The sequence below is a fragment of the Bos indicus x Bos taurus genome, chromosome 10 (assembly GCF_003369695.1).
Source record: "Bos indicus x Bos taurus breed Angus x Brahman F1 hybrid chromosome 10, Bos_hybrid_MaternalHap_v2.0, whole genome shotgun sequence".
NCBI classification, from domain to species: Eukaryota; Metazoa; Chordata; class Mammalia; order Artiodactyla; family Bovidae; genus Bos; species Bos indicus x Bos taurus.
Genome location: NC_040085.1, coordinates 98336340 through 98346999, shown reverse-complemented (window position 1 = coordinate 98346999; position 10660 = coordinate 98336340). Strand labels below are relative to the sequence as shown.

Here is a 10660-nt window from a genome sequence, read left to right as displayed (position 1 = left end):
GTTGTCTTTTCCTTCTCCAGGGTCCATGTCTTAGTTCTAGATCCCCAGCACACAGCACAGTGCCAGGAATGGCATCACCACTTACAAGCTGTGTGATCTCGGTTAAGTGAGTCTTGCTCTTTTGGCCTCAGCTATTTTTTATGTTGGGGAGAACAATATCTACCAGATCAGGTTGCTATGAATATCAAATGGGATTGTGGGTGTGAAAGTGCTTTCTATGGAATGGAAAAGGGAGCCAGCATGGTGAAAAGAGACTGTGATTCGGGCCTGTCATCTCACAGCCACATATCTGTGGCCCTCCACTTCCTCTTCTTCCCCATCCCACGGAATGTCAGTATGATCTTCTTTCCTTAATATTCTCGGTTAATTTACACCTAGTAAAAGATTGCGTAATGACCTGCACAATAGCTAAAATCTTCCCAGGGAGAAACAGACTACAGATGCATTGGTATGAGGTAAGTGCCCCTCGGATTGCTAATCACTAAAAATACTGCATGGAGTAAGACATTCATGATACTTGCCCTAGTCTCTTCCAGTTGAAGGAAAGCCAGTGATCAGCAAGAAAACCTACAAATAAAATAATGTCAGAATAATAATTACTAAGAAAAATGAAGCAGACAATGTCAAAGAATAATTCGAAAGCAAACATTAGTGTGGCCAGTAAGGGCCTCTTTAGGAGCAGACATTTGAGCTGAAACCCAAAAGACAAGAAGGACTCAGATCAAGGTTACAAGGGTCCAAAATAGAGAAAAAAGAAAAAAAGATTTTTTTTTTTTTTTTAAGTTTTAAAAAGCAGCTTGGTGGGACTGGATCCTTCAGTCACGCTGCTGCTGCTGCTAAGTCGCTTCAGTCGTGTCCGACTTTGTGCAACCCCATAGACAGCAGCCCACCAGGCTCCCCTGTCCCTGGGATTTTCCAGGCAAGAACTCTGGAGTGCGTTGCCATTTCCTTCTCCAATGCATGCAAGTGAAAAGTGAAAGTGAAGTCACGCTGGTCTGCTCCAAACAGGACCTACTGGATATGTGGCTCTTACCTGTGGGTTTGGCTTCCCCCTGGCTGGATAGGAAGATGCACCCTAGGTCTAAATTTTACTCATGGCTTCATATTTTCAGAGCTTCCAGTGAAAGTGAAAGTGAAGTCGTTCAGTCGTGTCCGACTCTTAGCGACCCCATGGACTACAGCCCACCAGGCCCTCTGTCCATAGGATTTTCCAGGCAAGAGTACTGGAGTGGGGTGCCATTGCCTTCTCCATTAACAGTGGCAAGGCATATTATATTTACTTGGAGCTGGTAGAGCTTCCAGAGACACCCACTAATCTGCTACACCCTAAAACTCGTAGGGCAAGATCTATATTTCACTGGTATGATTATCTGGCTACAATATTTGTTCCCTCTCTGGAAACCACAGATCAGATATTATCCTATGAGTTGATGCTCTGACTAACTTTCAGCCCTTAATGCTGAACAAATACAAATTAGAAAGGTGGTTTTACAAAACAGATTGGCCTTAGATATTCTAACAGCTGCACAAGGAGGAACTTATGCCATTATTCATACCCAACATAGTGCTAATGTTACTCACTTTACTAAACACATGAGCAAGATGATTCAGACTATGGATTCTCCTGAAGCCTCAGTCACCTCACTTTGAGAAATGTTAACTAGCTCCCCATGGTGGAAAACTCTCTTAATCGTAATAATTCTAATTTTTCTGTTTTTGCTGTTTGCCTTACATCTGTAACTGTAAAACAGGGTTTGTTTCTAACCGTCTGAAAGCTTTTAGGTTACAAATGGTTGTCCAAGCTCCTACAAGTGCCACAACTTCCTCCAACTATTACTTGGGGCCCCTGGATCAGAGACCCTCAATATAAGGGTTAGGAGAATATGTTGCCTCAACAATTTAGGGACAGCACCCCATCACAGCAGGAAGTAGTTATGGAATGAAACGACACCCCTTTCCCTTGGCAGCATAATTCTCCTAAAAGAAAAGGGGGGGATAAGAGAGTCAATTCCTAGGCAGATTGATAAGAAGTCCGGGGGTCCCCAAGGAGAGAGGGGTCTGGGGTTCTCACGGAGGAGGAAAGGACAAGCATCTTTTTTTTCTCTACATTCCTTAGTCTTAGTAACATAAAACATTTTTTTCTTTAAGCCCAGAAGTTATGATTACACAAGGAACAACTCAGTTTAAACTCTGTACTAAGATTATATAACAACAATGTATCCTTCTTGAGGACAGTTTCTCCTTCCTGAAAACCTTCTGGCTAATCCTGTTATCTTAAAATGTAAATTATGGGAGTGGGTCTAGTAAGATCTTTACAACCTTGAGACATTCTTTTGATTTATTGCAATAACTAATTTAAAAAGTTATACCTGCCTTGCTAACACTAGCGAGGGGGGCACGCTCCGTCCCTCTTCTGATGTCTATGTCAGAAGCTTTCTCTGCCCCTTTTCTTACTTTAATAAAACTCTGCTACACACACACACACACACACACACACACACACACACACACACACAAAGAGCAGCTTGGTACAAAGCAGAAGTTGCTGTAGGTGAAATTACTGAGTCAGGGGAGAGTTGATGGTGATGACGCAGGAAGGCTAGGGAGGAATGCTGCCACATGGGACTTTGCAGGCTGTGATTTGATATATATATTTAATATATACATATATGTATATATTCCTTTCCTTTATAAGATTGCTCACTTGAGTATATATTCATATGTTGGATGAATTATATGTTGAAATAGTCAATATATATGGATATATATTCAAATGAGCAATCACATGAAGAAAGGGAAGTTCCTTTGACCTCTGTTTCTCCTGTGTGCATTCATTCAGCATATATAATTCAGCTATTCTATTGTGTCTCAATCACCATGCTAGGAGACAGAGATACAGAGGAAGACAAAATATGAAACCAGTTTTTATGAGCCTGGTAACAGAGGATATAGATACATAAGTAATTACAAAACAGTGTGACAAGAAGTCTAGTAAAGGAATGTAGAGGCTGAGGGAGCTTAGAAAAGAGAGCTGATTGTGCCTTAGAGATTAGGGAAATTTTCATTAAAAATGAAGACACTTTGACTCACAGACAAAGCATAAGTAGTAAGGGGGAAGAACGTTCCAGTCAAAAGGAGCGGCAGGTGCTAGGGCACTGCAGTGATCCTGTTCAGGAGGTATGCTCATTTGTCCTGACAAGAACACAGCTGGAGAGGAGGCCCTTGGTCTTCCTGGTAAAAGATCTTTAAATTCCACACCAAAGAACTTATATTTTATTACTGGTGCTAGTGTTTAGTTGCTCAGTCGTGTCCCACTCTCTGTGACCCCATGGACTGCAGGCATCTCTGTCCATGGGGATTCTCCAGAATACTGGAGTGGGTTGCCATGCTCTTCTCCAGGGGATCTTCCCGACCGAGAGATCGAACCCAGGTCTCCCGCATTGCAGGCGGTTTCACCGTCTGAGCCACCAGGGAAGCTTGTGTTTTATTACAGATGCACGATAAATAGGGCAGGTTTAGAAAGCTCTCTCTAGGGAATGGTAGATGATGGACTGGAGTTGGGTACGAAAGGCAGTTGGACCAGTGAGTGGAGTTTGCAGCAGAGCAGGTACAAGATCTGCATTTGGTCGTTGATCCCAGAAATGAAGTGGGGCGGTGGGGGATGTTTCCAAAGCAGGATGCCCTTTGTCCCTTAAGCAACAGGACCCTGTTGTCTCTAAACTTCAGGACAGAAATGACTCTAGGGAGCTCCCCCATGCCTCCCTCTGGGTTACAGACACCTCTGCTGGCGCCCTCTCTCGTCCCCGTCGCCAGCCCCCGCCTCCTTTCTCAGGAAGCTTGGGTCTCCCTGGGAGCGGGTCTGCCCTTGGGGGAGGCCTGTCGACTCGGCGCCCTGCAGCCCGACGGACATTCGGGGCGGATCGAAGAGGGGCTCGGCGCCCCCTGCGTGCACATGTGCTAGCCCGGGCAGGAGGGAGCGCCTCCGCGGAGGAGTCCAGGAAGAGGGGGCAGGGAGAGGCGCTCCAGAACCTCGGTCCCGGGCGCCCTGGTCGGCCGCGGTGGAGCTGCAGCTTCCAACAGGTTCGTAGAACTCGCGCTCGCTCTCCGTTGCGGAGCCGCCACCTCCTCCGCTGGAGCAGGTTCGCGGGAGAGACCCTAGCCATAGGCCCCGCGCTGCTGAGCTCCCTGAGGGCGGCTTCCTCCGCCCTCCTTCCTTCTCCGGGTAGCTCTGCGCTGCCGCCGGCTCTTCCGGGGCGAGGCGGAGGGCGCCACGGGCTCCAACTCGCTTCAGCACCACCTCGGGGAGAGCTCCCGCGCCCCGCCGCGTCCTCTCCCTGGGGTCAGCTCTCGCACGGGCGGACCGCGCCCGCCCGGCCGGCTCCTCTAATGGTTCTGTCTGGGTTCAGTACCACGGTCGCAGAGGACAGTCCTCCGCCCCCGCGGGCTCCGTTCCCCGCGTCAGCACCGTAGCGGCGGACAGCTCTCGCCGGGCGCCAGCTTCCTAGCGAGCCGCGAACAAAGACAGGGGGCTGGCTGGGGCCTCCCGCGTTCCTTGGGAGTGGGTGGTTACCTCCGTGGGGGTCTTTCGACTTCCCCCAGAGCAGTGCCAGAGGCGAGCAGGGGAGGGGGCCTAGTCATATTCGCGCGTTTCTTGGCTTGGGTCTGCAGTTCGCCAAGGCCTGGCGGTGCAATGGCGGGTCCCAGCTGGAAGTCGGAAAGAGGATGGGAGGGGCGACGGCACAGAAAGGTCCCGGGCTACAGTTGGGCAGGTTGGGCCTAGGCTAAGAGGAAGGCGTGCGCCGCCCCCTCTTTCTTCCAAATCCCCACCTCCACGCTAGCTCGGGACCGCGGGCTCCATCGGAGAGCCTAACACAGATGCCCAAGGCTGGCAGCTGCAATCACTGACTCCGACTGTCCCCGGAACATCCCTAGAAAGTGTGAGGCTGAGTTTCCGTGGGGGGAAGGGGGCCGAGAAACCGTGGGGAAGCCTCACGAAGCCGGCGGCTACACGCTCCCCCTCCCTCCTGCCTGGGGTTCCGCCCCCACCTCCAGAGTGAAGCCCGCAAGTAAAGAAGGGGGAAGCAGGGGACCTGGGCAGCAGGTTGTGAAAATGGCTTGACTCTGGGAGGTTGCAAGTGGCCAGAAAAGAGGATGAGAAGCTGGGAGGTTCCCAAACAGGGAGGCCAGTTCGGCGACAGGAGATCAAATGTGGAAGAGGAAACCTTTCCTCTGCTGAAGCAGGGAGGGCCCTGGAATCACGTGATCCTCGCTTACTGAGAGTCTCACTGGGAGATGGAAAGACTGAGCTTAGGGGGCAAAGGTAATTTGCCCAAGGTCACTTAGCAATTTTGTAGCAAAATTGAGCCTAAAATTCATGCTCCCCAAATCCTGGACTTGTTGTATAAGATTGATCGAGAAGTCTTAAAATACCAGATGTTCAGAGAACGGCCAAGTAGTTTCAGTTGAGTCCAAATCTCAGCTCTGTCACTTACAAGTCTGTGACCTTAGAAATGACCTTCTGAGAAGACAGGTTAATAGTACCCACTTGTAGTGAGGCTTTAATGAAATACCTATATAATGAGATTAGGGCAGTGCCTGGCACATAATAAGTGCTCAAAAAATAATAACTACTATTCCTGATATTATTCCCTCTGTAAACTTGTGCTGAGGACTCTTATGTGCCCTGGCTGTGAACTAGGGAGACAGAGAAGTGTCCTGAAAAGGGCACAGACCAGCACAAGAAGCAGAAAAGTAAACAACTGCAATATGATATGATTGTGCTGTAATTAAGGTGAGTATGCGAGGCTGTGAGATCACAGAGGCAGGAGTGATGAACTGTGAGGAAAGGAGGAAAACTACCTTGAACAGATGGAACTGTGAGTAGGGGCCTCATGTGTGCAATCACAGCCACCAGGGTGATGTCACTGTGACACAGGGTCCTCAGGACGGGGAGTAGGAAATGAGAGTGTAGAGAAAGCTGGAGTCAGTCTCCAAAGGCCCTTTTGTGATGAAATATTTCAAACATATTTTTTTAAATAGAAAGAATAGTATAATAAATCCCCCACATACCCATCATCTAGCTTCAACAGTTGGGCAATTTATTTCATCTGTACCCACACCTACTCTCATCACACATACATGTACAAACACACACAAACACAGACTTATTTTGAAGCAAAGCTAAGACATCCTGTCATTTCATACAGAAGGATTTTTAACATCAGCAACAATCTCTGCCATTCAAATGCCATTCCACCTTAGAAGTCACTAACTCAAACCATGACTTTCTCTTCTTAATGTGTTCTGAACATTCCTGTTCCTTAGTAAAAAGTTTTGAGAGAAGCCCACACCATGGTGATAAGCCACATGCTTTAGAGAAACTATTTTAGGAAAAGCAAAAGGTACATCAACTCTTTACAAATTTTACCAAGCCAGAATACTCTCTACTACCTAAACTGTGACCAGGGGCCAGTGACTATTGGCAAAACTGATCAAAAGACAAATAGAGCCCCATAAAGAAGAAGAAAAAACTGAGATTCCCTTTCAAAGTCATCTGAATCATAAGCTCATAAATATAGAAGGTATGAAGTCATGGAAATCATCCAACCCAACAGCCATATTTTACAGATGAAGAAGACAAGGGACACAGATGGGGAGGAATGTATCCAAGTTCCTACAGGGCTGAGACCAGAGCCAAGACCTTTGAACTTAAAATTCAAGAGTTCTCCATTTTGCCCAAAAGATTAGGCCTTAGAGTTTCTCAGCCCCTCCACGTGAGATGCCATTTCCTTCCCCATCTCAAAGAAGCTGGAAGGAAGAGGCAGAAGTAGGGCAAGAAGGGTCCTTTCTGGTTCTCAAGAGGATGACAATGTGTGACAATTGGTCTCTGAGGTACCCTGACACAGCTCCCTCTCATATCTTTTGGAGAAAGTTGAGGACGATGGTACCTCTGTTCTGACTGCTGCACATTAGCAATAGCTCTGCAATCGGACACCTAGACCTTAATTCTGTGCATGTGTGTCCATCCTGCCTGCTTTAACCAGAAGCATGTGAAGACTTCCCATTTGCCCTGACTTTGGCTGCACATCCCTCTTGGCTACAGATAGCCACTCCTTTGGGACATTAAATGAGTAGCGTTTGGCCCAGGCGTTGGCAGGGCTCAGCTCTTGTGCCTTCCCGGAGCATGATGTCTCTCCTGTTGTTGATGAAATGTGATGGCTGTGACGAGTGTGTGTGTTCCCATTGGGCTCTGGGCACTTCTCAAGTCAGCAGTTTTGCTTTTCAGGGATGTCCCTGCCTGCAAAATGGGGAGGGCAATATCTCACAAGTTTCCTTGAGTCTTAGTTGGACAAATTAAAACATGTATAAGAAGTTTAAGCATCCCTGATGAAGAGAAGTCAGCAGAGAATAGTCAATAAAGTGGCCTTATTTCTAGGAGTATGATTGCAGGTAAGACGTAGGAGGGTAATGAAGATCATGAATTTCAGCTTGTGAAATTATCCCAGCTTTTAGCCTGAGATGAGACCAAATTAGATAAGTTATATTATATTATCCGGGCTTAGTTGAATTGTTGCTCCCCAAAGAGACCCTGGAGAGCATCTACTCTTCCTTCAACATGAACTCATTGAGTGGCTATTATATCAGGCACTGTTCCATGTGCTGAGCAAGACCCTCCAAACCCCTGCTCTCATGGGGCTTACAGACTTGCAATAGACACAGTCATTAACAATAAGTAAAAGGTAAATATGAAAACAGTAGTTAAGCAAACAAACAAACAAACAATAGGGGAGGTCTGTCTGCAATGGAGACATGGGAGTGAAGCCCAAATTACAAAAAAAGTCAGTCATGTGTGGATGTGGGGCAAAACGTTCCAGGCAGAAGAAATAGCTCAACAGAGCGTTTATTGTGAGCCTGGACTGTCTGCAGACAGACAGGAACCAAAGTGGCTAGGAGCCAAGTGAGTAAGAAGGAGAGTGGCAGCCGATAAGGAGGGGAGGGCAGGGACCAGGCCATGCAAAGCCTGCTAAGTGCAATGGATTGTCACTGCATGGTTCAAGCAGTGGAGTGATAAAAACTAGTTTTGTTTTTAAAAGCTGCCTCTGGTTGCAGCATGGAGAGTGGATGATCTGGGAATGCTGGGCTGGGCAAGAGGGAGTAGAGAGGGTGAAACACAGCCTCCCCCGTTGAGATGCTCAGCATCCAATAGAGAAGACAATACACAAACCAGAACAACAGTATTCCGCGGGCAGGGCTACTGTGGGGAGATGTGCAAGGCGTCGCGGGAACCCAGAGACAAGAAGACATCAGGGGAGGCTTCCTGGAGGTGGGCAGTGTCTGTTGAGTTGTATCTAGAAGAGGAGATGGTAGGATTGGTCTCCGAAACAGGCAGAGACGGAACACAGAGCCAGTGGATGCAGGGAGAGGGCATCTGCCTGCCTGGTCCATTTAGCAGCTGTGTGCCCTCAAGCAAATTACCTACCTCTCTGTGTCTCAGGGTCCTCATCTTTAAGATGGAGATGAGAATTACAACACATTTCAAGGTGTTTCTGTTAGGATTAAACAGGTTACATTTTGTGAAGCATTTAGACAATGCCTGGCACTTAGAAAGTGACAAATGAGTGTTGGTTAAATAAAAATGTGGCAAAATGGGGGTGGAAAGGCAGGGAACACGTGCTGGGAAAGTTCAACTAGAGCCCAACACTGAGGGGCCTGATTTTGAAGATCAGGCCAGGGAGGCCCATCTTGGTTTGCGTGTTTTTTGTCTGCAAGCCAATGGCTGTTATGGCTGCGCTGGGTCTCTGTTGAGGCACTCGGACTTTCTCTAGTCAAGGTGTGTGGGCTTCTCCGGGTGCAGGGCATGAACTCTAGAGCATGTGGGTGCAGTAGTTGTGGCGCATGGCCTTAGGTGCCCTCAGGCATGTGAATCTTAGTTCCCTGGCCAGGGATCAACTCAGGTCCCCTACTTTGGAAGGTGATTCTTTACCACTGGACCACCAGGGAAGTTTCCCATCTTGCTTTTTTTTTTCCTTTTCCTTTTTTTTTTTTTTTTTTGCAGTGAGAAGTCATCAAAGTCTCTTAAGCAGGGGGGATTAGGGGTGGAGAATAAACTGAAACCCAAAGGCCGAGAAATAGAAAGGAACCTACCCAGAGTCACACAGCCAGTTACTAGACACTGTCATTTGTCTCCCTACAGATTCATTATTGTAGGAGGGCCAGGACAGTATATATTTTATTTTGTTCTCCATTGCAGCCTCAGGGTTATAAGAATGCCTAGGATAGTCTCAGTAAATATTTGTAGATACACTGCTGAGCCAATGAACAAATGGGGCAGGGAAAGTCAGAATCCTTGAATCCTTGAGAAGGTCAGGGCATTTTGGACAGTGGAGAAACTGCTCTTAGGAAAATAAACTCCTGGAGATGTTGACTTGGGAGCCTCAAGCCCCTCCAAACCCCAGCTTCCCCTGTGACAGAGACACTGCTGCCCACAGTCCCCCAGGGACCCCCTCTAACTGCAGCAAGCAGTGCTGCATGGGGTTCAGAAGTTAATCTTGGTAAAGTGCCTGGAAGATGAGAACCGTTCCCCAGACATTCAGTGTGGTAATTGCCAATGCAGAGAAAATGTATCTCTCCATTGGCAAGAAGCAGGACTTTGTGTTCCACAAAAACCAGCCATTAGAATTCCTGTCTCTGACTTGTCAGATAGCTGTGACAGCCGGGCGGGCAAGTAGGGTCTTGCAGTTCAAGCAGCAGATGGCAAGATACTCAGAGCACTCAGATCCAGTTTTCACATTGCTGACTGCCTCCTCTGAGCAAGGCATGGAAGTGGGTGCTTCTCCAAACTGGGGAGAACCCCAGCCCTAGCCCTTCTCAGCTGGGTGAACTTGGGCAAGTCATTGCACCTCCCTGAGCTTCAGGTTCATCAACTGTGAAATGGGAACACTACAGCCAGTCCGCCCAGGCCGTTTGGCCTCTGATTCTGACAGTGTGGGCTTAGAGTTGTATTTCATTTCACAAATGTGGAAACTGAAACTCAGGATATGGCTCATTGGTCCCTCAGTACTTACTGAGCACCTGTGACAGGCCAGTAACTCTTGCGGGAGCTGGAGAGTCAGTGAAGAATGAAATAAAAACACATTCTAGTGGAGACAGAGGAAATAAGCGAGTAAACAAATATAAGTCCACCAAGTTATGTAAGTGCTAGGAAGGAAATAAAAGAGGGGGTGTGCTAAGGAGAGTGGGGCTGCTTAGGTAAGGCAGGCTGGGGAGGCTTGATGGAAGAGGCATTGAAACCAACATCTGGATAGGGAGAAGCAGCTGTCCAGGCAGAAAGTGCAAAGGTTCTGGGGTAGGAATAAGCCTGATGAGACCACAGGACAGAAACCTACTGAGCAAAGGGGAAGGCGGGAGAGAAGAGGGCAGAGCTGGCAGGGCTCTGGTTGAAGGAGAGAGGTGACAGAATCTAAGTTCTGAGTCATTTACCTCTATTACCCTAGCCATAAGGGACATGATGTGACAAAGCCCACATCAGAGAGATCCCTGGGACCTCTTCAGACCCATAGTCCCCACTGCCATCGCCAGAGCAGGTCAGCCAAAAGGCAAGCAAAGTGATGGATTCTCCTGCTGGGAAATAAATCCATCAGCTGGCTGGCTGCCGGGTGGG

The 10660-nt window shown here is 47.9% G+C and overlaps 1 protein-coding gene across 2 annotated transcripts in view; it reads left to right on the top strand.

Moving 5' to 3' along the window:
* The first annotated feature begins 3468 nt into the window (after nt 1-3468).
* The window catches only part of CPLX2 (complexin 2), a 91188-nt gene continuing 83996 nt past the window's right edge, over nt 3469-10660 (top strand). For both annotated transcript variants that reach the window (XM_027552653.1, XM_027552654.1), the window contains exon 1: nt 3469-4080. The gene's annotated coding sequence lies outside the window, so the exon portion shown is untranslated. The remainder of the gene's footprint in view (nt 4081-10660) is intronic.